Consider the following 15,137-nt stretch of genomic DNA (forward strand, 5'->3'; position numbering starts at 1 on the left):
AGGAGCCATTCTCATTCAGAGCCCCACAGGTCCCATCACCAAACCTAAGACCCTCATATACATGCCTCCAGATTCAAATTTCCTATTGATGCCACCCAATGACCAGTTCATGTCAATGTCTAACAGCCTTTCAAACTCCGCATCCAAACTTGGCCAATGACACACCCTCCTGAAGCCCAAGATGCTTTTCCATTCAGGATGACAGAATAGGGGGCCTGGGGACATGGCTTACTGGCTAAGTAATCTGTGTCCCCAGCAACAATATAAGAAACCCAAGACATAGTAGCACACACTTGTAGCTCCAGTGCTGAGGGGCAGAGCTGGGAGATCCTGGAGGTTCTCTAGACAGCTTTTCTGCCTAAGATAGCAAACTTTAGATTCAATTTGAGATCCTGCCTCACAAAATAAGGTGGATAAGACTAGTCAGACATCAAGACAAGACTTGATGGGGGCAAGGAGGAGGAGGAGGAGTCCTCACAGTTGGGTGCAAAGGGATGAGGGTGGAGAGGGAGTGAATAGGTTCAAAATAAATTGTATGACGTTCTCAAAGAAATTAATAAAAATGGTTCAAAGAGTAAGGGAAAGCAATTCTAATCCCCACTTCTGGTCTCCACACGTGCCTACATGGGTGAACATACGTGCACATATGCATGTGAGTATGGGGCGAGTGGGCCTGTGCACACACACATACGCTCACAGAGACACACAAACACACAGAGACAGACTCACACACATGCACAGACACACAGAGAGACACACATACATTCACAGTCACACACACACACACACACACACACATACATACACACACACACATACACATGCACATGAACATCCATAAGTGGAGAGCAGGAGGGAGCAGCATTCTTCCCAGAAGCCCAAGGCAAATCATCCGTCCTTGGCTTCTCTTTTCCTCTTACACTGCTTCTCTCGTGCTCATTTCATGAGAGGGAAGTTTGTGAGGATGCATCCTGTGATTTTTTTAAAGTGGACAGCACCCCCAGTGCACTTGGTAGGACGGTGTGTACCTGCGACTCACCTGGAGGCCTTTACGGAAGCAGCCATGTGAGCCACACCTATCATGGTACTGTCCAGCCCTTGCACAGAAACATTCACCTTCAGATTTTATTTTCTCTGCTGTTTGGGTAAATCCTTATCTCCCGAACATCAGCCTCAAAGTGTTTTACAACTCTAAATTAAATAACCTATGCTATGCTCATAGTAAGTCTAAGCAGCTCTATTATTATCCCTTTACAAAGATAAGGAATATGAATGAGACATACAGAAGTTAAATAACTTATTAGACCTCACAACTCAAACTTGAGCAGACCGGTTAGAGGCTTTTAACCATCTCACCATATTCCAACCATGCAATATACTTTTCCCACCTGTAAATTTTCCTCCTGTGAGTACAGACACATATGCGACAAATGAAATGATTCTCTTAGCCTGGCTTTCTTACAGCTAGGACCCACCTCTGCACAGGGCCCAGCTTGATAGGAGCACATGCTGTATCCTGTTCACATGAAAAATGCAACCAAATGACAGAGGGTCCAAGTCCCTGATCCTGTGACCTCTGCTGAGATGTGACCATCCAAGCCTCCCAGATTAGAGGCTAATGTGTGACATTAAGTGACTCTGATTCTTTGGAACTGTACCCCAAGGCCTGCTCAGGCATGAGGAACTTAAAACCCAACAACAGGGCATGTAAACACTGAGTGTGTTGGGTGGCACAGATAGAGGTGTCAGTAAACACCATGCCAGGAACTGGCAAGGTTGCTGCAGCCAGCACTGCCCACTCATGCCAAAGAGACTGACGGGTGAGTGACTGTCAGACAGCCTGTGCTTACTCAAATAGGTTGCCCCATTCTCATACAGCTCCTTTTATAAAGGTGAGTTTGTAACAGAAACATCCAGGAAGAGGAGATAGGACAAAGGAGGGGAGAGAAGAAGAAGAAGAAGAAGAAGAAGAAAGAGGAAGAGGGAGGAGGAAGAGGAGGAGGAGGAGAAGATGAAGGAGGAGGAGGAGGAGAAGGAGAAGGAGAAGAAGAAGAAAGAGAGAGGGAGGGAGAGAGAGATGTTTTAATGGCACAGGAGAGAGAGAGAGAGAGAGAGAGAGAGATGCTTTAATGGCACAGTTTTCTTCTGGGGCTCTCTATGGGTGTGCAAGCATTGGATGCTTTCGAGTGTTTTCCCTTTTTGTTTCCAGACACCAAAGTGGTGACTAAGAGTGCAACTTCCAAACCTAAGGGATTAAAGGAAGTGGATTCAAAGCCCAGCTCCCCAGAGAACTTTTAACCTCAGACCCTGCCTCAGATGCAGAATGAGACACTCACTGCCTGGAGGTGCAAAAGAGAAGACATGACCCTGCCTTGCAGAGGACCAGACCCCTATCAAAACTCAAGGAGCGAGGGCTACTGGCGGGGACTTTGATCATTTCAGTAACAATGTACGTTTTCCATGCACTTCAGCTCTTCAACATCTGAAGTGGGAAAATGCAGACACACACACACAAAATTATGTTTGGCAAGGGTGGAGAGATAAGAAAGTGAGCTGTGGTTCGGACAACTCTGTGCTCATAAGAACAGCTAATACAGACAACCGCCTCATCTCAGCACTGCCTGACTAGCCTCAGCCCAGCCCTTTAACCATAGCATTCTAGGTCTTCTCTTCCAAAAGTGCCCATCAGGAAGGATGCACAGGCACTCAGTTTCTTAAGCAAACAGTGAAATCTTATCTGATTTTAAATGGAGCACCTCACTTAAAAAAAAAAAAGCAATTGTGGGTCTGGGGATGTAACTTTAATTTTTTTCAAAACCTATTGGTAATGATGGTTCTTAAATGCTTTGACATCCTGTCTAACTCACGACCCACCAGAGGTAGTGGCAAAGACAGGTTACCAGGGAAGTGGACCTGTTTAAAAATGGTTCTTTGGAGCAACTCCCATCTGTGTTGTCTGGAAACTGGCAGTTCAGTTCACAGGATAACAGCGGCAGCTCGATCTACTCACAAACACTTCACAGATAAATCAGCAGTCCAGTTCAGTAGAGCAAACAGGACAGTAGTGGTGACTCGACCTAGCAGAGACAGCCAGGCCTCAGCCTCGGCACAGGTCAGCAGGAGGGACCAGGATGAACACCAGGAGAAATTCTCAGCTGTGTGTCTCCCAGGGAAGCGAAGATCAGCAAAGATGAGAGACTAACAAGCATTGCACAGACAGCTCTGTGGGCAAGCCTACCTCAGCCTCCATCACTATCCATGGAGTCCTTTTTATACTCCTCCAAACATCACATGCCGTCCACGGGTCCTGCCTCTGCATATGTATCTATCAGCTGACATAACTCTGCAATCAGCCTGATTCCACAGAAGCTGCAGCACACCACCACAAGTTTTTTGGTGCTTCTCTCTCTATGGAGTCCCAACAAATCCAACTCAACTATGCAATGTAAGGCAGATCGATACATGCATGTTGCTAGCAATGAATCCTTCATCATGTGTCCTTTCACGTGCTTGGTATAGCAGAAAATCCTTTCTCCCGTGTCTGCTTCACTGAAACGTTACTTCATGAGTCTGCCTTAGCTTTCACCTGTGTCCATTTCTGCAAAACCTCAGCAAAACACCATCCAACACACTGACTCTCCAAAAAAACTTTAAGTTTCCATTGTGGGACTGTGAAACGCAGCCTGTTTTGGTTGAATGAGGCTTGCTCCGGAGACCCAGTAGGAAACTCTACAAGGGACAGAACAGTAAGCCACGTTCCCAGAGACAGGTGCCTGACACCACAGAGCCCCCAACTCCATAATTCTGACTATAAGTCACACAGACAATGTCCTAAGCTTCTGGCATTCTGGCTAGACTCCACCCCCACAGTTACCTGACTATAGCCAGGTATGCTCCACCCCACAGTTACCTGGCAACAGCAAGGTAGCCCAGCCCACTACAAAAGGGGCTGATTGGCCCCTCTTCTCTCTCTTTAAGCTCTCACCTTTCTTACTCTCATCTCTAGCTCTCCTTCTCTCTCTCCCTTCCCCCCTCTCTCCACATAGCCATGACCGGTCTCTCTTTCTTTCTACCTTCTCTCTTTCTCTCTGTCTTTCTACAATAAAGCTCTAAAACCATAGACTCTCTGCTCATCAAGGCCCACAGTGCTTGAACTATGGAATAGACTTTCCCCTAAAGAGCCGCATCTAATCTCCTGCCAGAAGGCCTTACTGTGCTCCTGCTCCAGCCACAAACCGGACCAAGGACTCTCGCCCAAGTGGGAAGCACCCAGGGCCACCTTTCTCCCTGCCCTCTCCTCCCTTCATCCCTGGGGATAACCGAGCTGCCCCCAGGGTCCCCATTTTGTTCTCAGTTCTTCCGAGGTATCCAGCTGTATCTGGGATGCCCAAGACTGAGAGCCTGTTATCTCTGGCCTCAGTGAGGCCCAGAGACCTCGGACTGCTCCTTGTCTGTCCCCCGGCAGGCTGGGTTCCGTGGCTTCCCACAGCCAGACATTTACCTAGGGCTGCCTGGAAAGCGAGCAGCAATCCTCCCACGTCCACCCGCCCAGAGCACTGAACTCTGGCTGGACTCGGGTTTTCTCCCACTCCCTTTATTCCTCCACGCTCACTGCCCCGCCCCGAATTCCACTTCATGGAAAAATGGCTCAGTGGATAACAGTGGTTGCCAAGCAAACATGAGGACCTGAGTTTAAATCCCTAGTACCCATGTAAAAGCCTGATACACAGCACAAGCATCTACTGTAATCTCAGCACGAGGAAATGAGCGGTGGAAACAAATGGCAAATCCCTGGAGCCTGAAGACCAGCTAGTCTGGTATATGCAGGAGGAAAAACACCCCCCCACCAAGGAAAAAAAAAAGAGACCCTGCCTCAAAAAAGGTAGAAGGTAAGGACTGGCACCTGAGGTTGCCCTTTGACCCTCACACTAATGCACAAACACACACACTTACACACATGGATAGACCAACCAAGAAGAAGAGGGGGAAGATGAGGTAGAGGAGAAGGAAGAAGAGGGGAGGAAGAAGGATGAGAAGAAGGGAAGGAGGAAGAGGAAGAAGAGGAGGAGGAGGGAGGAGCAACAGCAAGTGTAACCGGCTACCTTCAAAAGGCAGGCAATGGAGGACAGTATCAAGCTGGTAATGGTTTGGCATCTCGCTCCCAAGTTCAAACAGACTGAAAGCAACTGACAGACCCGCTGCTACCCGAGTTGACATCTGGTTAAAAGAACTCAATGGCATTTTATTCACACAGCGTATCTGCACAGAGCCATAGCACAGAAGTGGCACTTTTTTTTTCCTTTTCCTTTTTTTTTTTTTTTTCTTTTTTTTTGAGACAGAGTTTCTCTGTGTAGCCCTGGCTGTCCTGGAACTCACTCTGTAGACCAGGCTGGCCTTGAACTCAGAAATCTGCCTGCCTCTGCCTCCCAAGTGCTGGGTTTAAAGGTGTGCGCCACCATGCCCAGCTGAAGTGGCACTTTCTTAATAAAAGCGACGGTTTTAAGCCTGAAAGAAAAGGGTCTAATTATCTAAATTTAAAACTAGCAAGGAGCTCTGGGCATTAACAGTTGAAGATCTGTGTGGTATATAATGCTACCTGGAGACGTCCTAGCTAGATGGCCAGGCCCTAAGTCCTTAGTGTCACCATCCTTGTGGAGATCTGGGAAGCAACGGAATCCAGACACCAGCTGATGACAGGAAAGGTGGGATCCGTTAACATGGACGCGTCCAGGGATTCTTGTGTAACTTTGAACCACCCCTTTGACCTTTAAGTCATTTTAGAAGTAGAAAGAGAGAGAGAGAGAGAGACTGATTGCCTGCCAGATGACAGAGTTTATGGTAGGGCTAGACTTTATTTATAAAGAGGCTTGACATCCTTAGCTCCCAAGTGCTTTCCTATTAATAAAACGGGCATGTTAAGAAGGTCACATCAGAGTCCTGTGCTATGTGCCTACTAATGAATTATAGTCATTGATTAAGAGGTTGTGCAAATTTCTATGTGCGTGAGCATTCATATTAGATGGGCAGAGGGCAACTGAACAAGGAAGCACCCACATCTACTCCCCTGCTTTCTGTCGACTCTCTCATCCCAGATGAGGCAGTCTTGTCAGGGAGCCTGAACTGAGTCGCCAATGCAGAACCACAGTCCACAGTGGTTCATTCCCTATAAAACCAGTGCTTTTGCCTCACGAAATCCTATTTCTACATTCCTTCCACAGTACCTGCTTTTTCGAAGACCTACTCCATCAGGTCTCTGAACTCCTGGCACTCAGTACCTTCTTAGCCATTTGCCGACTTTCTGTTTGTGGTCTCACCATTAACTGATATTAATTTATGTAAATACTGGTATACTCTTTCACTGTCAGAGTAGAGGCAGTGTAAGAAGACACAGAGTCCCTGTAACTTCTTCCTCAGAGTTTTGTAACTCCCAGAAGGATCGTCAATATCATCACGTGAGTCACCTTCCAATGGCTACACTGGACCATCCCAAACATCGGAATCAGTGACCGCCATCTTCTCATCCGTGAAGCCACTGGAGGTCACGAGCCCAGGTTAGTGAGGGGTTGGCAGGGCACAGGATGGACAAAGCGTGCAAGGTCTTGAGTTCTCAATACTGCCCTCTTACTTTTGTTTCCTTATCTTGTTATCTGTCTATAGAACTTAGACTAGTATTTCTATGTTAGGTATGACACTTCGGAAAGGCAACAATAGTACTGTAAATCTATGTCCTACAACTTTTCAATATACGCACAAAAGGACGGCGTTCTAGGTATCTGAGGTTTTGACCTATTTGACATATGGTATTTCATATCAAATTGCCAGATGAATGCTATCCAATGGGAGAGTAGCCTTTCTAACTCTGCTCGACGCTTTAACCCTTCCTTCCTGGAGTCTCTTGTGGTTCACTCTTAAGGCCAGGGTTCTGTTAAGGGCATCTTTTGAAACTTCAAAGTTTCTTGGAGACCTAAGATGCAGGAAGATGCTCTAATGCCTCATAAAGTCATCAAGGGAAGGGCACTTTGCAGCCAGATGTGTAGGAGGGGAGGACATTACGTGCTTTTCAGAATTACCTGGAGAAAGAAACAGATAGCCTCAGGCCTCTAGAGCAAGAATTCTGATTCCAAGTTTTCTTACTTACCCTGGGAGAAACCCGAACCCTAAGAGAATTGCCTGTTTCAAAAACACACCTGCTAAGTGTGACTGTCCCTCAAATATTGGCCCTTTTCAAAGCTTTAGCTCACTGTATTTCTTATTTTATATAAACAACAAACACTGCTTTGAGAATTTTCTACCCATATCCCATTGAGCCATCATATGCTCATCTTTACCTTAGACACATCTTCTAAGCCACTATCCAGCATTCAAAACACTGAGCCTAAAAATATGTCATGTGTTCACATCCTGCATATTAGGGTGGGCACACAATAGTTATCTGGCTCCCAGATAGAGGTCACCCTTTGTTTATGTCTAAAACCAAGAAGAAGAAGAAAGAAAAGAAACCCGTGTTTCATTTCCTGTACAAAGCAACATGTTTTCTCTTTAACAACCATTTTTCAAACACTCTGTCATTGCGAGAGCAATGAGTCAGCTCTGAGAGGATTGTTGTGACTTGCCCCTCCTATTACAGCAAGCCAAAGAGCTTTGGCCTGGTTGATCTTGGATTCTCAGAGGATTATTTATCTTGGGGTAGAGATGGGCTGCAATTTGCAGATGACCACACCGTACAGATGTTTTGTCATGAAGACTCAACCAAATGAGACGAGCGATTTCTTGGTCTGACTCTGCTAAGATTCAGCCAAAGGTCCACCCAGTGGGCAAGGTCCAGAAGACATTAGGCTGGGAGGACAAAAGAGTGTGAGGGACTAAGATTTGGATGTGTGGACAAGCCAGGGAGAGAGAAGGCTGGAACCAGCTGAAAGGGTGTGTGCTCAATGAGAGGACGGAGACGCTGGGCAGAATTACAAGGGGGTGGGACAAAGCAGCCCTTGTATGCTTCTAGAAGCTCCACATTGGAGCTGTTTGGCATTTTCTGCTTAGGAGAATTGCACAGGGCATTTAACTAGAAGCCTGGGTGGGGTGGTTCACACCTGTAACTTAGTACTTAGGAGGCTGAGGCAGAAGGATTGCTTAGGGTTCTAGGCCAGGCAGAGCTATATAATAAGGCCCTGATTTAAAAAAATCAAACAAGCAAGCAGTTAATAAGAACTGGAGGCTCAGTGACTCCTATCCACCCCGATGCTCACGGCAGCCTAGGGCAAAGTACTAGAAGCGTTCATTGGCCCTCCCTTGCAGGTCTTCCCAGCAGACACATCTTAATTTCTGCCTTTACTGCTTTTCATTGTGAGGCCTGTGGGCCAACAGCATCAGCATCCACAGAGCACTGGGCAGAAAAGTTTACTCTCAGGTCTGACCCTGTATTGACTGATTCAGAAACTCTGGGATGGGGCTGGGGGCGGAGTCAGCAATTTCTGTTGAGTGGGAGCCTTCCCATCTGTCGATGCAGCCAAAGTCTGGGAACTACCGTATTAGATGTTTGTTTGTTTTTGATGATATTACAAGAAGAAAATGTCAAGGTGAGAGAGCACGTGCATTGTAGGACGACGCGTGAAAAACACAAGCCACTCCAGTATCAGTTGAAGAATGTCCTTGTCCTGGTATTTCGAGACACATGAGAGGGATGTGGGGTTGTTGGGCTGATCAGGAACTCGCCACCTCTTGCTCCGAGTTTCACCAATTTCATACTTCACCGCGCTACTGGAGATTTGCGTTTGTCCTAAAACTCTGACCTTGTTAAACTTTAACTTAACTTCATTAGGAGCTGGGGAGATGGCTCCGGAGGTAATAGTGCCTGCTCTACACCCTGCCCCAAAATCTTCTTCTGGTTTCTATGTGCACACATGGGTGTACATATACCATATACCACACACAGATACTCATACATACATACACACACAGGCACTCACACATACACACACAGAGACATAGACACAGACACACAGATATATATACACAGAGACACACATACAGACAGACTCACACACACACACATTTCACACACACATTTGCTTTCAGTGGCTACATCCTGCCTATAACATAAAGACTCAACTGCCTGGTCCACAAACCCAAATCTTTCATCATCTGCCTCTGGGTAACTTCCCTGACCTTGTTTTTTTTTTGTTTGTTTGTTTCCGATCTCCACAACCATATCTCCCTATCTTCAGGAAGCTTATACTGTCTCTGACATCACACTTGGCCATGTCACTGACCTCGGTCAACGGCATGGAGCTGGAGGGCCAGCCAACACTCACTTCCCAGCAGATGTTAAATGTGATAGTGCTGTCCCATGGTAAGTCTTTCTCTTTGCCATAGTGAGGTCAGTAGGTGTCTTGATTGAGGGGGGCTGATTTGACCCACCTAGACACACAGCATCAATGAGTAAGAAGTCTGAGAGACTGTAGAGCAATGAAGTTTGAGGGTTACTTGTCATTTAGCCCAAGCGGTTTAAAGCAACACTTGTGATGTTCTGTGCCTTCGCCCGTCTGTTCTACCTTGCTCTCAAAGACCCCACTTCAGCTCCTCATTCTATCAACTGCCTAAGTAGTCAACTCTCAATCTGCCCTTTATCTTTAACTCTCACTGTTAAAACCTCCTAGATGCCACAGACATGTAACTGTGTCTGGTGGCTGTGTTATGGGCTTCTCATCCACTAGCATTTTTTTTAAACATCCTGTCTCTTCACTATTTAATAAAATCAGTATCACTCATGTGGAGCCTAGCTCAGAGGACCAAAGCAGGGTGCCCAGATTTCTTAGCCACAGTTAGAGCCTGGGCTCTCACGAGGTGGGAGTCTGCCTTTGAATTCAGCAATCTGCCCCGTGCCACGTCCTTTTGTCCCTTCCTGGCTATAGCCGTCAGATCTTCCCACTCCACTGGAAAGGAAAAGTCCACAGAGCAACAGCTGAAAAGCCACACTGATCTCACACTTGCAAGATCTGCAGTGAGAAACCCATCTCGGACCCTGAGAAGACGCTCACTGTATATTGTGCGCGTATATTGATCCTAAGGTAGACAAGGCTCTGACAACCACAGGAAAACCGGGATAGTTTGACCTTTTCCTTTGAAGGTCCAGGCCACAGGAGTGGGGTGGGATGGCAAGACAGACAGATGTCCACTGAGAACACAGATAGAGAGGTCTCTAGGTCTCAAAGGAGAGGGCTCACAACTCCAACACGTGATCCATGTACTATCTTAGGTTCAGAAACACAAATAAACATGTAGTCACCCGTGTCTGTGATGCCCAGATTAAACAGCAAGGGGACAGAGAGGATACAGCGGCAAAAGACTGAACTAAGACCACCTGAGACAGACATTCCATCAACTGCATGAAGGTAGAAACACATTTTGGGTTTCTTTCAGCTGCTGGCATTTTGTTATAAGGCTGAGAATTGTATATGTGTGTTTCTGTCCCCACCCCTCACCTTTAAAAACGGCTACAAGCTACAAAATGCTAAAAATAATTCCTTCACCACTCTAATCACCCATACAAATGAGAGAGAGAGAGAGAGAGAGAATACAACAAAACCATCATAATATTCTTTTCATAGGGTCACAAAGCATTGGTTACTAATTGAAATTCATCTCTCTTTCCCATCTGCTCCCCCATAGGACATATTTATTCCCTTTAAATGATACCATCAGTAACAGTAACATTTTTCTCCTTGGAGAGTAGAAAACTGCTAAATACACCAAATGGCTATGGGGCCAGTCTGGACAGGTCTGATTTACTCTTAAAACAATCACCCACTTGACAATCGTTAAGTGCCAGCATTTTTTGAATGCTTGGTGCTACGCTTGCTATTTTTCAGACAGTGGCTCATATAATCTTCCATACGAGTGCAATCAGAATTGTCACTTTATAAATAAGGAGAGCAAACAGCACAGAAAGCATGAAGGAGACCGGGAGCAAGCGAGAGAAATGCAGTCAATAGCTGCACAAAACCAGAGTTAATGATTCACTTAACAGCCCTCAGGCAGCTCCTTTCAGCAGAGTCTGTATGGGAAAACACACACACACACACACACACACACACTTCAACTCTACATCCCAGGGAGAGGCTAGTGTCCAATAAATAACGCCCCCCCCCCCTTCAACTATCCATCCCGACGAGAGGCGGTGTCCAGCAAATTGCTTGGCAACGCGTTCAGGAAACTCCATCCAAGGCCCGGGGGTCCAGGCCGCCCCTGGGCGCTGTCCAGCGGGCAAAGAGCCTGAGAGGCCAGGCTGGGGTCCCGACTCAGAACACCCCGAAGCTGGGGCGCAACGCCAAGGCCGGGATTTCGAGCGGGGGTGGGGCAAGGCACCATCTCCAAGGACACCTGTTGTCGCCTCCCCGCTCAGGACAACGAAGTGGCCCTGGCCGACTTGGATCTCAGGGAAAGGCACGGGCTGGCAAGAAGTGCTGCGATGAGTGTGGGGGTCACGGGGGTCTCCCGACGAATACCCCGAGGAGGCCGCCTCGCTTCATTCCCCACCCACCCAGTCGGGGCTTCCCGGACTTGGTGGTGCGGTGGCCCTCCGCTTTGGCTCACTACCCGGTGCTCGGAGATGCTCGGCGCTAGGACCTCGCGGCCGGCGCCCCCCGCCGTCCACCTGCGGCGCCTAGGTCGCTCCCCACCGCGGGTCGTACTCACCAGCAGCCGGCTGAGCAAAGAGTCCCGGCGTCGGCGGTGAGGTCCGCGCCACCGCCGGCTCCCCAGCCTGGCCCCGTCCCGCCGTCGCTCGCGCGGAGCTCCGTCCCGGCCGCCGCACCTCCACTGCCCGCTCGCGACTCTGGGCTTGCTGGGCGCCCGCGGGCTCAGGACGCTGCTCTCGGCGCTCCTGATTGGGCGCGGCTTGTGCAAGAGACGCTCTCTGATTGGACAGGAGGATGGGGTGGGCGGAGCCACTCGCAGACCTTAGCTGCCCTGGCCTTGGTTCCCACCGCACCTGGGGCCAGGAGAACATTGAAACCGGTTCCGGTGCCCTCTGCATCCAATGGGGTTAGCCAAGCATGCTCCCGGGGCAAGAAGTGGCTGGGACTCGAAACCTTTAAGGAGTCCTAGCTACTGTGGGCTGGTGGTTGTGAACCTCCACGATGCTGGGATCCGTGCTCTTCTCTCATGCAAGCCACTTTTGAGCTCACTTTTATTTTTTTCATTCTTTTTAGTATAGGGTGTGTAGGGTTTAGGAAGGGCGCCTGTAAACTGTAGGTGACAAATAGTGTTCATGAACCCAGATGGAACTCTACACAACTTTGTGTATGGCCCCTACCTACCAGAGCCCACAAAAGGGAAATAATTTGTTGGAGAGCCCAATACCATCAATATACTAAGAATATTGTACTGGCGAGGAAAAGAACAAGATGAACTGATGTCACCCACAAAGAACTTAATACCTAGGTGGAGAGATGAAGCTGATTCATAACATAATAATTACCCTAATATTAACATGGTGCATATTATTTGACAAGCATTATTCCAAGAATTTCACATCTGCTTTTATAATCCAGAAATTCAGGAAAAGTCACCCATAAAGAGCACCTTGGGGATAGAACATAGACATTCTAAAGATGCCAGAATTGCTTCTAAAACACCAGTATGGCTCCAGTTCCTCTGGGGAGAAGAGGGGACCGTAACTGTTTGCATCACCCGTCTCTCCCCTCATAGTTCTTTAACCCTCTCCACGTCCCAACCCACCTGTTCCAGATCTTTCTAAAAAAACAAAAACAAGTGTTCTGTATCAACACGCCACCCTTAAATCATCTGCTCTACTGCCCTGATAGGCAATGGATAAAAAGCAGCTCCATTTTCTGCCATTTGTATTAATGAAAAAGCAGACAGCTCACCATATGTGACTGTTTTCTACAAGTATTCTCTCCTTCTGAGCTCTTAGGCTCACAGAGCCCTTAAGTATGGCTGGCAGAGAAATGCTTAAAAGATACCAGTTAGGGGTTCAGCTCGACTTACTCTAAACAGTGTTTTCATCTTTCCCAGGTTAAGAGGCACAGACACAGGATAAAATTATGTCCGTTTTCTGTCGCTTATATTAACCAACAAAGCATGGATCCCTTTATATTGGAAAGGCAGCGGACTGGGCGTGGGTTGAGCCTCACTTGATTGAAATACAGAGTAAAACAGGAGGCTAGGTGAGGAAAGGCCTCTCAGGGCCGCCCTTCTCGGGCATCGGAAGCCAATGCACCCAGCAACCTGTGAGGGCTGGCCGCTTCTCATGGCTCTGACTTTTGCCAAAGCAGAAGCTCCAATTTGCCTTGTTCTTCTGCTCATTCCAAAGAAGAGAAACTTACTTGTTCCTGCCAGAGCTGGAGGCTGACCCAAGATGACGTGTCAAACTACTCAATTCTGGTTGCTTTGAGCTAACCTCAGCCCACAAATGACAAGGTTTTGAAAGAGTGGAGACCATGGAGTCTAGTCTTCCTGTGGGTGAGGTCACTTATGCGCAGTTCTGTACCCTGTCTCATCTAGAAAAAATGCTTTACTTAGTTCTGACTTTCTTCTCTCCTGACTAGGCCTTGGCAGTGAAGATTGAACCAAATGTCCATTCCTGTGTGAGGCCTTCACCAAGTCTCCCAGGCTCAAAGTAACAGTGCTTTATCTATCGGTTACAAGTCTTCTTCAACTAGAATGCAACCCATTGATGCACAGCATAGCCCCACTGCCTAGCTCTCTATCAGAACACAGTTGGCACTCTGTAAACATGAACGAGAGTACAATTTCCAACAGGCTAATAAAGTGCTAACCACACTCCTATCCTAAGTTTCAGCAGGGTACCCTCCAGTTCCTGAATAAATGGATATTGACTTAAAATTAGCATCCAATCAGAAACAAGTAATTCCTGTATGTTGCACACTATTAAGAGAAAAATAGTATCTTTACTGTATGAACACAAGGTGAGGTGAGGTCCTATAGCTGATTTATGAAACGGTGGCAGTTTCTTAAAAAATTAAGCTTAAAGTTGCAATACAACCCAGTAATTCTACTTATATTATCAAGAAAACTGGCTGGACATGGTTTATGGCTTTGAACCCCACCACTTTTGAGGCAGAGGCAGATGAATCTCTTATGTTTGAGACCAGCCTGCCTAGCAAGTTCCAGGCCAGCGAGAGCTACATTTGGACCCAAGTAAATATATATTTTTCACATATATTTCAAATATATTCACATATATTTTTCATATTTCTCTATATATAAAAACTAAAAGCATGCTTCTGCATAAAAATTTGTTCTAGAATATTCATAGTGTTGTTATCCGTCAGAGCTGAAAAGTGCAAAGTCATCAATTATTCCTAAATAGCATAGCAAATACTCAGTGTAGTGGAGAATTATTTAGCTACAAACACAAACGAAGTACCGATATTTGTTGCAATATGGATGGACCTCAAAAATGTTATGCTAAGTGAAAGAAGCCAGAAGCCAAAGGCGACATAATGTAAAATTCCATCTCTCTACAACACTGCAACAGGCAAACCTGGAGAAACATTATATCCAGCTGATCTGTGGGACCTGGGGAAGTGAGTAGTTGCTTAGCGGTGACCAGGTCTCCTTTGGGATGAAATGCCTTGTAACTAGGGAATGAAAGTCTGCAGACTTGTGAAAAACAAACCTATTATTATTATACAGCACACATTCTGAGACGGAAGCAAGGGCTCTGAGGAAAACATTAATTTAAATCCTAAGATGAAGTGTCTAAAGGTATCCTTCTCCAGAGGGAGAAACTCTGGTAGGACGATGAAAAGAAGCTAAACGTAATATAACTTACTTAGGCCTCGTGTTCTATCAGCCTGGAAAGGACTTAAGAAAGGACTTCCTAGATCTGTGTTGTCTGATAGAATGGCCTATGAAAAATGGAAACATTCCTTGTCAATTTGTCTTTTTCTTTGTGTATATGTTATTTTGAGACAGATTATCACATAGCTTAGGCTGACTTTGAACTCACTATGTAGACAAGGATGGCTTTGGATCCATCAAGCTTCACCTCGAAAGTGTTGGGATTACACAATCACATCATACCACAGCCAGCAAAATACTTTTTACTTGAGGTATTTCATAAGGCAGCAATTAGCCATGTGGCTATCAGACTT

At 46.7% G+C, this 15,137-nt stretch overlaps 1 protein-coding gene across 1 annotated transcript in view; it reads right to left on the reverse strand.

Moving 5' to 3' along the window:
• Ston2 (stonin 2) overlaps positions 1-11,828 on the reverse strand; it is a 157,280-nt gene extending 145,452 nt beyond the window's left edge. The window contains exon 1 of the mRNA XM_021179014.3: positions 11,692-11,828. The gene's annotated coding sequence lies outside the window, so the exon portion shown is untranslated. The remainder of the gene's footprint in view (positions 1-11,691) is intronic.
• Between the last annotated feature and the right edge of the window lie 3,309 nt (positions 11,829-15,137).

The sequence above is a fragment of the Mus caroli genome, unplaced genomic scaffold, assembly GCF_978045245.1.
Source record: "Mus caroli unplaced genomic scaffold, Mus_caroli_1 scaffold_14, whole genome shotgun sequence".
NCBI lineage: Eukaryota > Metazoa > Chordata > Mammalia > Rodentia > Muridae > Mus > Mus caroli.